The sequence below is a fragment of the Podarcis bocagei genome (assembly GCF_964188305.1).
Source record: "Podarcis bocagei genome assembly, chromosome: 7".
Lineage (NCBI taxonomy): Eukaryota > Metazoa > Chordata > Lepidosauria > Squamata > Lacertidae > Podarcis > Podarcis bocagei.
In genome coordinates this window covers 75,591,372-75,606,725 of record NC_138132.1, presented here as the reverse complement: position 1 = coordinate 75,606,725, position 15,354 = coordinate 75,591,372, and the positions used below count along the sequence as shown (strand labels likewise).

The following is a 15,354-nucleotide window of genomic DNA, read 5'->3' as shown; positions in this document are numbered from 1 at the left end:
TGCACCAATGTTCTGTCTGATACTGCTTTTGCCAGCTGGAGAGAAAAGACATTTCCCAGCAGCGGTAATCTAGGAAAAACACCTATATTTGTTGCAATGTGTGTGATGTCATTAACATTGATGATTATACAATAGCGTGCTGACGTCAACAAGGTACTGGGTTAGGGACCTGGTTCAAATCTCTGTTCACTGAGTGATTCTGGGGACCTCATTCTCTCCTGCCCTGGTGTACTTCTCAGGGTTGTTGTGAGGATTTCAAAAGGGGTAGGGGAAAGACTCTGTTCAACCCTCCGCCAACCGCTTGGATGACAGAACAGCTTTAAAACAAATGTAAAAATCAAATGATTTATTTAAACTTTATGTACCAGAGCCTCAGGCTTTGCTTAAGGTTCTCCCTGTTTAAAAAAACCACACCCAATATTTTAAAATATCTGCCTTTCAAAGTCTTCATTGCTGCTTCTGCTACTCTGCTGCTGATGGCAATGATTAGTATCATGATACACTGTTTAAACCAGTCTTGGCTAAGCTGCTGCCCTGCAGATGTTTTGCACCACCAGCTCACATCAGTCCCAGCCAACAGAGCTGTGAGATGCCAGTGCTGTCACCCAAAACTTCCAGAGGGCCCCAGGTTGGCAAAGGCTGCCTTAACCCAATTAAAAATCCACAGATCCCAGCCCTTTTGGAAAAATAGTAGGAAAGAAAAGAAAATACTCTTTTTGCCTCATGTGTGAGAGTCCCACTTTTCTGTCTTTCTCTGCATGGCCAAATATCCTGTTCTCTGCCTTTCTGGAGCACTTTTCAGTGAAATTCCAATTTGATAAGCAACCCTATGAGGACAGAGATGAGGGCCCTTCACACATTTACAGAAGATGACTCTCCCGCTGTCTCATTTGGTGAAGCTGCACACATCCTCTTGGGGTGATTCCCCCGGTGCATGGATGTGAGTTTGATGAAGATGCCTACTTCAGACATGATGGTGTGCAACCCTGTGTGCCTGCTGTATAAACACAGACGCTCTGCAGTGCATGAATGCGATGCTGTCACTTCCCAAGGGCTGAAGAGGGCATTTGGACCTGCCACCCCAATCTTGCCAACGGAAAACAACTCTCTAGCTATTGCATCACTTTTTCAACTGATGTTTAGGGATTATAGGCAGTTTATCCACAAACCAGAACAGTGAACAGTCCATTTGCAACAGCAGCAAGGAGACATGTGTTTGGGGGACGGAGGGCCCCCCCCCAGTAATTTTAGGGCACATTGTCTGCAACTGTAATCTCTATCCCTCTCCTCCAAGGTTTCTCCCCTTCCCATCGTCCAGGATGCCACCCTTCCCTCTCCTTTTGTTATACAATGTCGCTCATCGCACCTTCCTGTGACCAAACTGTGTCTGCAGATTCCATGTACTGAGCTTAGATTTCCTCCATGGAATTCAGTGGGAAAGCAGCTATGGAAAGTAGGGAAACATAGGCTGGAATCAAATCTTGATGAGAGTGTAGGCGGAGTCAGAATGGAATCTTGGTGGGAGCATGGGCGGAGTCAGAATGATACCTTGGCAGGAGCATGGGTGGAGTCAGAATAGAATCTTGGCGGGAGCATGGGCGGAGTCAGAATGGAATCTTGGCGGGAGCATGGGTGGAGTCAGAATAGAATCTTGGCGGGAGCATGGGCGGAGTCAGAATGGAATCTTGGCGGGAGCATGGGTGGAGTCAGAATAGAATCTTGGCGGGAGCATGGGCGGAGTCAGAATGGAATCTTGGCGGGAGCATGGGCGGAGTCAGAATGGAATCTTGGCGGGAGGATGGGCGGAGTCAGAATGGAATCTTGGCGGGAGCATGGGCAGAGTCAGAATGGAATCTTGGCGGGAGCATGGGCGGAGTCAGAATGATACCTTGGCGGGAGCATGGGTGGAGTCAGAATAGAATCTTGGCGGGAGCATGGGCGGAGTCAGAATGATACCTTGGCGGGAGCATGGGTGGAGTCAGAATAGAATCTTGGCAGGAGCATGGGCGGAGTCAGAATGGAATCTTGGCGGGAGGATGGGCGGAGTCAGAATGGAATCTTGGCGGGAGCATGGGCGGAGTCAGAATGGAATCTTGGCGGGAGCATGGGCGGAGTCAGAATGATACCTTGGCGGGAGCATGGGTGGAGTCAGAATAGAATCTTGGCAGGAGCATGGGCGGAGTCAGAATGGAATCTTGGCGGGAGCATGGGCAGAGTCAGAATGGAATCTTGGCGGGAGGATTGGCGGAGTCAGAATGGAATCTTGGCGGGAGGATGGGCGGAGTCAGAATGCAATCTTGGTGGCAGTGTTTGCCGAATTTTCCGGCTTTTCTATCTTCCTTGTAAAGCCATGCAGCCCAGTAAGAGGAAGCTGTATGTGGTAAGTGAGAAATCTTGGCTGTGTTCTGCACTTAGCTTTTATGCCAGCCCATGTATATATACATGTATGTTAAATATAAACGTCATCTAAATTCACTGCTACTGCCAAAGCAAACCTACCTTGTGCACAGATAATGCACCAGGCGGGTCCCTAGCAGGCTGTGGTTTGCATTCATACAGCTTTTCCCTAATATCAGGATACATATATACGGCCTTAGCAAATTGCATCCACATGCCCACTGAACTGGCAAGAGATTGTTAATGGGTTTCTTGTATTCCCCTTGAAGAAAAAGAGAGCACTTTTGGAGTTTTGTGAGCCCTTGTCAAAATTGTATGTTGTCTTTGAGTTTTGAAACCAAGAAGCATAGAGAAGACTTGTCATAATTGACAAAGAGGGAGAAGCAATGGTGATGGGTTTGAAACTGTAAAGTATTTCTGCCCACCCCCCACCCCCAAGGTGAATTTAGATGATGGTGCAGAAGAGGAGGTACTGCAAAGACACTAGTGTAGGGGTCCCCAAACTAAGGCCCGCGGGCCGCATAAGGCCCGAGGGACTCATTTATCCGGCCCACGGTGACCCCCGCCGCCCGCTCTTACCGGCGCTGCGCTGTATAGCTGCCCACTTCTGGGTCGGAGCAGCACTGGAAATAGCTTGTGCGCATGCGCAAGCGTTATTTCCGGTGCACATCCGGGTCAGAGGAGGCCCATGCACATGTGCACAAGCTATTTCCGGTGCTCCTCCGACCCGGAAGTGCGCCAGAAATAGCATGTGCGCACGCGTATGGGCACGCGCTCCCCCGCCCTTCGGCCCGCCGCGCGATCGGCGCTTACCGAGGCACGGTAAGTTTGCTGACCCCTGCACTAGTGTGTTCCAGGCTTTGAAACTGTCACACTTTCAGCTGCTCGAGTTCTTGTCCCTGCCAACTTGGAGAATCTTTCAAATATTGAGTGATACACCTGCAAAGTGTGCTTGGCAAGAGCTCAGAGCTGAGCTATCAAGCAGTTCAGTTTTAGCAGAGTATAACTTTATCAGTGTGAACAATTAGATGAGGATTTGTTAAAAATCAAGCTCCACTGTCATCTGGCAGTGGAGGACCTTCATCACTTAGCAAGGTTTGAGAAACACTCTGCAGGTGCCTTCCAGAAAAAATGAACTGCCCCTGCAAAGTGCAGATCAGCTTGCAGAAGGGGCAGATTTTTGTAGCAAAGTGTTTTGCTTTGTTCCCACCAGAGTCATTTGTTGGGCAGCTTAAACTGTCCATGAGTAATGGTGATTAAATCGAAACTGATGAGGGCAAAGGTCAATTGAGGAGACAGGATTTCAAAATGGGGGGGGAGGGATTATTGGGGTATCACTGCAGTGGGTGAGTTAGAAAAAGTGTTCCCTCCTGAATATATATGACAGTAAGAGAACCAGAATGGAAGATGGCAGGTTTTCAAATGGAACCTGGTGGGTATGGGTGGAATCCCAGGAAATACCAATTTACTTATTTTTTAGACTCCACTAATGATTTTACCTGAGAACACAGTTTTTCAGATAGGTAAAATAAATGCTTGTTTGTAACTTTACATGCATTAGTCCCCTTACCCCCAATTCAAAACATACTGGTGTTCAAACCAATTTAAAAAGCAGCAATCAACTAATGGTTTATTAATTCCTCTCTTTATCTTTTGTCAGAATGGGAAAGCGACGGATGCCATGATAAACAAAATGTGATTAATCTATAATTGGACCCAGGGTGTCTTGTTTAAAAATAAAAATGAACGTAGGTGTAGCTTGCATCTTGACGCTGTGAAATATTAATAAACCAAGCCTATCCAGATGACATGTTGCATTTTTTAAAAACCAACAACACATCTTGCCCTTATGTACTAGGCACAATCTCTTTCTGAGGAGGAGTCTGTAGCATATTGTGCCTCACATCTCTTGGCTTGCTGCGGAGTTGCTTTGCTTCTTGAAGAAAAACAACAGTATTGCCCTTTCTTTCCCCTTTTAAATTTAGGACAATGTTCCTTTTAATTTTCTGGGTGATCTTATCTTATGTGGAAATGCTACAAGGCTGGGTTGTGTGTGCAGATGCCTGGCATGTATTTGAGGCCCTGATGTGGTGTAGGCAAGGGGACAAGAGGACTTGAAATGGAGACATCACAGACACTGCCCAATAAGCGCTTGCTTCCCCACCCCCCGCACACAGACTAAACTTTGCTTCAGCAGGTGCAGCATTCTTCCCCAAGCAGCAGCCATGAGGGCTAGAAGCTTGGCTCACATTTTTAAAAGATCCTTGGCAGGGGAGCCAGATTCTGCACCAGGCTGCCAGTCGCAAAATGCCAGGATAGTGGTGCATTATGCACAATGAAGCAGCCCTCCTCAACTCCCAATGTCTCAGGGTGGAGTCTATAGTGCCCCGGACTCAGAGATTTTGGCTGCAGATGCACCACATATCCTAGGAACTGTAGTTTGTGGCAAATGGTAGCTCTGCGATGGGTAAACTACAGGTCCCAGAATTCTTGGAGGATGGAGGAGAATGTGCTTTAATATGTATGGTGTGCCTTCAGCCTCTGCCCTCAAACTGGACTCATCCTGCATCATGTGAAATTTCAGCTCTTGCCTTTTCCTCTCTCCAACTTGGCACATGTTAAGAACAATTTATGTCAGGTTAACATCGCTGGTCCAGTGGGACACGAACACCCCCCCCCCTTTTACCTTCCTTTTTTCGTGTAACCAAGGGCAACAAGGCACCATATCCACTTGAAAGACTGCAATAATTGTTAGTAGGGCTTCTTTTTTTAAAAAATACTAATAATAGCAATAAAGGGGAATGGATGTACATAACCAGGAGACCACACTGGCCCGCACATTTTGGGAGGAAGTGTTTTTATGAGTTTTGTCTGCATAGATGATAACGGATGACAGCAGCAAGCGTGGGTAGAAGCCCCTTGAGAAGAACTAAATTGGTAGCTTGGGGAAGCTGTTGCTGATACGGCCCATTTGTAAGGATATGTAAGGATTTGCTTTATTGGGTGGGCAAATGCGGTGGGGTGGCCAGAGCACAGGCGAGGAACCATTCCCAATTGGCTGCATTCTCCTCCCTTCTCAGCAACCTTCTGAGAGCCACGTGACCATGGTGGGCGGGGCCAGAAGTAAAAGTGGGTGGGGCAGGGATGCCCATTCGCTTGCCCCTCCTCTCTTGAACCAATCCACATATAACCTGCTTGGAAAGGAAGCAGAAGGCAAGGGTTCCACATTGATATTCTTGCTTTCCATCCTTGGCAGGGATGGTGAGGAGAAACTGTACTACAAGCCCCCCTCCTGCAGTGTGTGTGTGTGTGTGTGTGTGTGTGTGTGTCGCAGTGCTCCCCCACCCCATCCGGTACAAGGGCCTTGGAAACAACCCCCAAATGCAAAAACCACTCTCCCCACTTGTGATTCACAGAAGCTGGCATTCCGAAGCAAACTGACTCCACAGTCGGATTCAGTCTGTCTTCCCCCTCTGGCCATTACAAGTTGGAAGTGGTAACCCCAACCAATCTGATGCTGGAAAGGCAAAACCTTTCCAGCTGTCAGTCACCCAAGTCAAGCATATCCACTGCAATGCCTTCCAGGTGTTTTGGACTCGCCTTTCTCCTCCTGCCTTATTTTCTTAATGAGCCTCTAAAAATAGTGGAGGCAATATATAAATAATCTTAACAAGCAGCTGCTACTAGTCTTATCCTAGCTGTGAATTTGTCCAGATCCCCCTTGAAAGCCACCCAAGGGCAGTATGATAATAAGCCACCTTGAACCCAAGTCTGGGGGAAAGGCGGGATGTAAAAAATAAATATAATAATGGTGACGACAACGACAATAATATAAGAGAGCCCTGCAGCTGGATCTGGTCAAAAGGCCCATCTAGTCCAGTGTCCTGTGCTCCAAGTGGCCACCAGGTGTCCATTATAAGAAACCCACAAGCAGGAGCTGAATCGAACAGCACCTTTTTTCACCTGTGATTCCCAGCAACTGGTGTTCAGAGGCATATTGCCTCTGACAGAGGGAAAGCATTGCCAACATGGCTAGTAGCTGTCAATAACCTTGTCCTCCCATAGGATCATAGAGTCATAGAATTTGAGAGCTGGAAGGGACCCCATGGGTCATCTAGTCCAACCCCCTGCAACGCAGGAATCTCAGCTAAATCATCCATGGGAAGTGACCATCCAACCTCTACTTGAAAACCTCCAAGGAAGGAGAGTCTGTAGATTTGCTCAATCTTCTTTTCAAGCCATCCATGTTGGTTGGCCATCACTGTCTCCTGTGGGAAGTGGATTCCATAGGGCTTCAATGCAGAAAATGTAGTGGGCATGTTCTCTGTTCCAGAGACCAGAAGCTATGGGTGGAAACTGTGGAAGAAGCAGATTTCAGCTGAACATTAGGAGATGTTTCCTAATGGTAAGAGGTGTTAGAAAATGGAACTGACTCTGCGTCAGACAGGGATGGGCTGTGGGGTTTGAAGCAGAGGCCAGCTGGCCTTCTGACTCTGGGATGCCACCACTGCAAGGTCCTTTCATTCAGCTGCCGATTGATCTAAACGGCCTCCAAGGGTCCCTTTCAGTGATTCTAAGGAGCACTCCGGAGTTGAGAGCATCAGCAGCTGGTGAAGCCAACGCCAAGGGTTGGTTTGCACACTTTCTCTCTATCACACACACACACACACACACACACACACACACACACTTCCCGGCTTTCCTCCTAAATGAGGAATGAGCCAGGCTCGAAAAATATGGGTCACACACATGCGCGCGCGCACACACACAGAGTGTGCTTCAGCAGAATCTCGCGCTGCTGCTTTGCAAGGCGAGGAACTCTCTTGGGGCACAGCGAATGCCTTCTCTAATCGTGCCCTGCAGCACTGGGTGAGCCTTCAGGGCACTGCAAATGTAGAGCTACTGACGGCGGAGGAGAAGTTTAGTGAAAGTGGGGGTGCAGCCAGCCACAGAAGACTTGAGCGGTGTGTGTGTGTGTGTATGTGTGAGCGGTTTCTAAAGAGAGGTGCTGCGATCGTTCCATCAACCTGCTTCCTTGGGCGTGCTGGCTTGTTTATCTACTGTGCGCAGGCGTTATCGATAATTAATGACGCCTCCGCGCTCATTTCCCAGGCTGTTTTCACACCCGGGTGGGCTCCTCTGATGTCTCAGCAGCCTGCTGCTATGCCATCCATTTTCCTGTCCTAATCCTTTTGGCCACCAGGCCAGGCCCAGACTCTCCGCAGACTTGAGAGACCTAGGCTCTGAAGGTGCTTCCTTTTCTGAGAACTGAGAGCAGTTCGCCAGACGTGTCGCAAAGGGAAGCTAGGAAGCTAAACCTCTCCAACCCGCGCAGCCCTCAACAGATGTCCAAAGTTGGCAGTTTTGGGGAGGAGTGGGTAGGAAAGAAGCACCTTTGACAGCCATAACGCTGCTAGACCATTCGTTCATCTAGCTCAGTATTGTCTACACTGGGTGTCAGTAGCTCTCTAGGGTTTTGGGCAAGAGGCACTTCCAGCCGTACCTGGAGATGCCAGGGATTGAACCCAGGAGCTTCTTCATGCAATGCACAAAGCCCTTCCTCAGTTTTATAGGAAGCTGCCATATACTGTGTGGAATTCAACGCCACACTGTTCTGTCCGTGCAAACTTTTCAACTTGTGCAGCTGATTAAACAATACCCCCTCTTTCCCCCCGTGCTGCTCTGGGGAGTCTACCGAAACACACACCCTGAGCGAAATTTGGGGAGCGTGGTGGGAGGGGAGCAGAGAAAGCCCCGTTCCAGCAGCAGGTCTGTTTGGAGGGTTTCCACTGACAAGGTTTATCAGGTGAGAATCCCGCCCGCTGAGTCAAATCATTGCCTGTCTTAATTCAGAATTGTCCCCACTGATTGGCAGAGGCTCTTAAGAGTTTCAGAGAAGGGACATCCGCAGGCATTGCTGGGGATTTCAGCAGAAACATTCTGCATGCAGTGCAGGTGCTCTAACCACTGAGCTGCAGCACCTCACCAACCCTAACTAACTCCATCTTGGGTAAGTTGTGGAAACGTCACGGGGGCACTTTCTTTCCTGCCCACGCAACTGTGTGTCGGAAGGCTCTGCAGAAAGGCCTCCTCTTTACAGCCTCATAAACCCTCTGCTCCTCCCAGCAGTGACGCAGGAGGTAAAGCAGAACCACTTGATAAATTAAATATTGGAAAAACCACTCTCTCTTCCTTGTCAGCCCCATAAATACTGGGATTGTCGTCTGCCGCTTGCTAGCTTTGGGGGCATCCCGGGGCAAGAATGGGAGATGGTTTCTTTTTCACTCTCTCGCATTGAGAACCAGTTAACTGATTAAAAATGAAAGCATTGTAAATTCTCCCTGCCCCGCTCTCTTCTTCCATTTTCTTTAGTGGTATAATCAGGGCTTAGGTTTGCAGGCTCAGCTTTGGTTTCCTAGGGGTTGTGTGTGTGTGTGTTTACTTTGCCCTAATCGGTTAATTGATTAAATCTGCATATATTTGCATGTGAAAAAAATTGGTTTGAACCAAAGAGTTATTATATTTTTTATTGTTGAAGGATGCACACATGTATCATCTTAGGAGATGCACTCCCTTCTGTATGTATGGGGGGAGGACCTGTGGCCCCCCCAGATCTTTGGACTTTGGTGTTCAGGGAGGATGGGAGTTGTGGTTCAACAACACCTGGAGTGCCAGTGGTTTTACACCAGTGGTTCTCAAACCCTGGTGTAAAAGTTAGAGGCTTTTAATTCAATTATTCTGCTCAGCATTGCAGCCCAGATTTGTATAATGACATAAGAAGAGCCTTTCTGGATCAGGCCAGTGGCCCATCTAGTCCAGCACCTTGTTCTCACCGTGGCCGGCCAGATGCCTCTGGAAATCTTGACAGCAGGACTGGAACACAAGAGCACTCTCCTCTCTTGCAGTTTCCAGCAACGGGTATTCAGAAGCATTACTGCTTCTGACCATGGAGGCAGATCAATAGCCATTGATGGCTAGCAGCCATTGATGGCCTTATCCTTAGATTTGTCTAATCCCCTTTGAAAGCCATCCAAGCTGGTGGCCATCACTGCCTCCTGCGGGAGTGAGTTCCAGAGTTCAGCAGTGCACTATGTGAAGACTGTAGCTCTCAAGGGCGACAGGCTCAGGTCTTTCCTAGCCCTACAAGAAGATGCTGGGGACCAAATCTGGGGCATTTTGCATGCAAGATATATGTTGGGATACCACCTTTCTGAACCTGTGCCTTCCCTGCCAGAACACCTCTGTTCACGGAAGCTCATCCTCTCCCCTCAGCACCACATGAAGCCATCCTCTTAGCCAAACAGAACATTTCTCTCCCGTCAGAGCGGCTGCACTGATCTTCCACATTCACTCACCACCCCTTTCTCCCCCCAGGAGTTGGAATGATCATGAATATTCTATGAGCGCTCGCAAGATTGCTTAATACAGATTAATGACCTTCTTAGCAGGCTTTAACCACTTATTTGGGCGCCCACACCACGGAACTTTGGTCGGGTGCTATATTTTGTGGGCTCCCCCCTCCCCGCGCTCCCCCCTCCATCTACACTCCCAAATAATACGTAAAGGGATCTGTAAGTGTTTCTAGTCTGCAGTTTTAATAATTGCCGGAACACTTCAGGGCGATAAAGCTGGAAGTGAAAATGCAGAGTAACGATCGGGACTGTCCTTCAAATCCTGTGGGAGACTGTCGTTATAGTGTTTTCCAAAGTTTAGATGCATTTGGGCTCAGTTTTTTTCTTCTTCTGGGTTTAAAATTCAAAGCATGCTTCCTTCTCAGACTCTGAAAGGTATTCTTGGGATTTCTTGATTGACTCCCAACATGTTGAGTAGGCATCTCATTGCAGTTATGGGATGGGCCAGTCAAGACTGCCTCCTGTGGGCCTGGTCTCCCCTTTATCCACCCCCCCCCCAGGGTTCAGAAATGGGTCTCTTCCTTCTGGGCACTCAGTCCTTCATTTGGAAATTGCTGCTATTTGCTTCTGTCACAGGCACCTCAGAAGCTGCCAGACCAGACTATTATACAGTGGTACCTCTGGTTACGTACGTAATTCATTCCGGAGGTCTGTTCTTAACCTGAAACTGTTCTTAACCTGAAGCACCACTTTAGCTAATGGGGCCTCCTGCTGCCGCCGCGCCGCCGCCACATGATTTCTGTTCTTATCCTGAAGCAAAGTTCTTAACCCGAGGTAATGTTTCTGGGTTAGCAGAGTCTGTAACCTGAAGTGTATGTAACCTGAGGTACCACTGTACAGGCTGAAATACATGTCTGATCTAGGTTGGTGTTGTCTACTCTGACCAGCAGTGGCTCCCTTGGGTTATAGGCAGAGAAGGTGCCTTTTCTGTCACCTAATACCTGGTTCTTTTTTTAACAGGAGATGCTAGAGATTGAACCTGGGACCTTCTGCATGCAAAGCAGATTCTCTACCACTGAGCTATGGTCCTTTTCTTAAGACACAGAAACATAGGAATTTGCTTTCTGCAGAGCCAGGCCACAAGTTTATCTAGTTCAGGGTTGTCTTCTCTGACGGGAAGCAGCTGTCCAGAATTTCAGATGGGGGATGATTCCCATTCCTACCTTGTGATGCCAGGGATCGAAACCAAGTCCTTCTGCATACAAAGCGGATATTCTCCCACCGATCTGTGGCCCCTTTGTGCGATTTTAATCAAAGGTCTTTTGGTCCATGGGGGATGTTTATCTAAGCTTCCTCATCGCCGTTGCTGTTCCTTTAAAAAAAGAAAAAAGAAGAGGAAAAATCGATTTAATCACATTTATATTTAAATGGCTCAGAACTTCAACAGGGATTGTAGTAATTCCACAGCCTCAGACATTTCTGCAGGCTGGTCTGTGATCAACTAATGCATGGTAATGCAGTCCCGTGAGCTGCTGCTGGGAATCAGGTAGCGTGAATTTTTCTAAGCAATGAAGATCTACACCCCACCAGGACTACACATTTAAAGTACTGTTATACTACTTTAAACAGTCACGACCTGTATCCTGGGAACTGTAGTTCGTTAAGAGTGCTGAGAGTTGTTAGGAAACCCCTATTCCCCTTACAGAGCTACAATTCCCAGAGCTTCCTGGGAAGAGGGATTGATCATTAGGCTACTCTGGAAATAGCAACTTTGTGAGGCGAACTGGAGTCTCCTTACAGCAGTGTTTCCCAACCACTGTTCCGCGGCACACTAGTGTGCCGCGAGATGTTGCCTGGTGTGCCGCGAGATGTTGCCTGGAGGGAGGCGGGCGAGTCGGGCGGCGAGAGGCAGGGCAGCGGCGGCGAGGAGAGGCCACCCAGCGCGGGGCTCTCGCCGTCTGCCTGCCTGCGAGCTCGGCGGGCAGCGCCTCCGTCCGCAGCGCCCGCCTCGCGGCTCTCATTCCCTGCCCCTGCCAAAGCTCACCCAGCCAAGCCGCGCTCTCCTTCCTGCCTCACTTTGCTGCCTCCTCCCCCCCCAAAGCTTGGAGGTTCCCCGGCAAGGGGGAGGGGAAAAAATTGAAACTTACACTTTCATGCGTCCCTCCCGGCGTGACGCTGCGCGCTGACGTCACGGGGCTGTAATGGTGGTGTGCCTCGAGATTTTTTTCATCAAACAAGTGTGCCTTTGCCCAAAAAAGGTTGGGAAACACTGCCTTACAGCACCCTGCAGCCTTAACAAACTACACCTCCCAGGATGTCTTGGGGGAAGCCGTGGCGCTTGAAGTGGCATGATACTTCTTTAAACGGATGGTTGTGGTTGTTTGGGGTTGTGTCCCATGCTACTCAGAGGGTAAGGGGTCTGCTTTGAGTAGAACTTAGTTGGAAACAACCCTTGATCATCTGGGTCAGCTCTCTTTAAGGGATCAATGCAGAGGGTTGAATCCAGGCGCAAGGAAAAAGCTATGCAGAAATGTAGTTGATTCCATCCCTGGCATTATCATTCGTAATGCAAAGTTTGTATTATTGTCCTTGTGTTGGTTTTGTGCCTGAGCCGTTTTGCGTGGGCATCTGCCAAGGAAGAGCATAATTTTGTATACTTCAAAGCAGTTAACAAACAGAATAAAACAATAAAATTATCATTTTAAAAAAAGAAACAACAGTTGAAAGCTTTAACCCTTAAAACCCCCCAATTAAAAGCAATATAAACGCTAGAGGCACACAAGGGCAAAAGTGCCTTCTGTCAGGACGGTGACCTGCCCTGGCCAAAGGAGCAGCAGGTGTGTGGGACAGATGAATGTCCTGATGAGACAGAGAAGGAGATGAGAGTGGTTATTTGAGTCAATGCTATCCTAAAGGATTAGGAGCTCAGCCGAGCAGCGGCCAAAACCCTTCTCATCCCACGCCTGCCTAAGAAGCAAAGACTTTTCCTTTCCCAAAAGTGCCCTTGAGAGGAGAAATTCCTTTGTGGCAATTGTACTTGTGACTGGAGTTCCTAAGGAGGAAATGCAACAGGCAGGACGGATAGGAGGACCATTTATATTAGGGGGAGGCCCTCTCATGCGGCCTCAAGATGTCCGTTTTCTTCTCCTTGCCAGCACCTGACCCTTCTGTTTCCTCCGCATTAAGCCTCTCCCAGCTGACCTCCTTCCCCCAGAGGGGAGAGGTCATGCCGGCCCTCTCTGGGGCCTTAAAGAGAGGAGCATCAGCCTGGCTTATCGTCAAAGCCGCGTCTGTCTGAGAGAATTTGTTATGTGGAAAACTGACGCAGGTGGACACAGCAGCCCCGAGGCCTTAGCAAGATGGATTACTGCTGGGGTGGATCAATTTCTTCGCTCAAGCTGCTGGAAGTCAGCGGCAGACACTTCAAAAGCCATGTGGATATCTGAGCGTGTGAGTGTGTGTTTGCTAGCTGCCGCTGGGAATACGGAGAAAAAGGGCTGGCGAGCAGCAGAGAAGGAAAAAGGGCCACGGAGCGTCTGCACTCCATTAAACCAGCAGCGGTGGTCGCCCCCCCCCTTTCCCCTGGCCGTGAATTCACTTGGCAGAACACGACAGATCGCATTCGCCTGTGTCAGAGAAGAAATAGGCTGGGATTAGTCTGCAAAGCCGACGGGAGGAAAATAGATTGATCAGTTTGCATGTTTGATTCTCTCTCTCACACACACACTGCTATTTTTTTTATTAAAGTTAGATTTCTTTTTTGTCTTTTGAATAGCCTCCCTCTCAACTGATTGGGTTTTGATCCTTGCTGTCCCCAAAGGAGGCGTGCGGAGGAATGGTTTGCCAATCTAATCGGGGTTGCCTTTCCATCAAACTGGGGAGCGGCATAGAAAGGCGCACCATACCGAGTCAGACCATTGCTCCATCTAGCTCAGTATTGTATACCCTGACTGGCAGCAGTCTCTCACAATCCTACCTGGAGATGCCATTGGGGATAGACCCTCGGACCCTCTGCAGGCATTATAGGTGCTCTGACCCCAGGCTACAGCCTTCCTCCATTTTGATACTCCATTATCTTGGGATAAAGAGACCTTGAATTCAAGCACTTACTTGTTTTACCTCAGGAGCAGGGAACATCTCCCACACCCCACCCCTGAGGGCCACATCCCTTCCTTCGCAGCCTTTCAGGGGCCGCATGAGTGGTGGGCGGGTTCAGAATCAGAAGTGGGTGGAGTCACATACCTGACTCCTTTCTTTGTACAGCAGTGGTACCTCGGGTTACAGACGCTTCAGGTTATAGACTCCGCTAACCCAGAAATAGTACCTCAGGTTAAGAGCTTTGCTTCAGGATGAGAACAGAAATCGTGCAGCAGCAGTAGGAGGCCCCATTAGTTAAAGTGGTACCTCAGGTTAAGAACAGTTTCAGGCTAAGAATGGACCTCCAGAACGAATTAAGTTCTTAACCCGAGGTACCACTGTATTTTAGCCGCTACAAAATGCAGAGCTTTCTACATTGTTGGGTGAGGATGACAACCTCTGGCCAAATAGGCTAATCTTTGGCCTGTGAGGCCATTTACCCCCCCCCCAGCCACACCCACCTTTGAATCACGAATGACGTCAGCTGACAGGTGGGAGAGCTGGGTTAAACTTCTGCGTTGGCTGAACGCACCTGTTCCCAGCAGGATTTAAGCCCCCGCTCATCAGCTTATGAGTGGGGTGGGCGTGTGTGAAATCCTGCTCGGTTTGACTGTGCTGCCTGTTTCCTGTGTGCAGCTATAGCAAGCACCCTGGAGGTTTTTATTTTTTTTAAATGCATCAGCTGTGAGAGGGTCTTTTCCCACATACAGTCAGTGTTTTCAAAAGGCAGGTCTCTTTTTCCCCATCCCGCGCCAGCTGAGAAGGAAGAGGAGGGGAGAAAGAACCACCCAGCCAACCTTGTGCCCAAAGTGCCAAGCAGAAGACTGGCCGACACGCCTTGCTCTGTGGTTCACTAGCTGTTGGGCACTTGGAAACCCCACACAAGGGATTTTGACAGGTGGGCAGGACAACCCGCCTGCCAATCATACCGTATTGTGATGATGTCATGTGATTGACTGGTGGGCTGGCCAGAAAGGTTCCCCTACTTGTTCTGCACAAGGTATGATTGCTGTTGAAGGATGGGCTGAAAAGCAATTTGTAGGGCTGGTGAGGGGTGTGGCCTAAGGAAGAGTTCCAAGGGCCATGTAGAGAGGCCCAGAGGGCCACATTCCCTGCTTTACATGCAGATTTAGACAGTTCTAGTCTCATGTTTGCAGAAAAGCCATCGAAACAGGCAATGCAAATGTCTTACACCTCCCTGCCGTACCTAAATGCTTGAAACTTCTCTCTGCGATGTGCGGAAAAAGCCACGATGAACAGAAATCTTTTTTTAACTAGTAGTTGTAGTAGAGATATCACCTTGCCAACAAAGGTCCGTATAGTAAAAGCTATGGTGTTCCCAGTAGTGATGTATGGAAGTGAAAGCTGGACCATAAAGAAGTCTGATCGCCGAAGAATTTATGCTTTTGAATTATGGTGCTGGAGGAGACTCTTGGGAGTCCCATGGACTGCAAGAAGATCAAACCTA

The 15,354-nt window shown here is 48.8% G+C and overlaps 1 protein-coding gene across 5 annotated transcripts in view; it reads left to right on the top strand.

Moving 5' to 3' along the window:
- Nucleotides 1–15,354, top strand: part of AGRN (agrin) — a 247,487-nt gene that overhangs the window by 101,797 nt on the left and 130,336 nt on the right. The gene's annotated exons all lie outside the window — the stretch shown is intronic.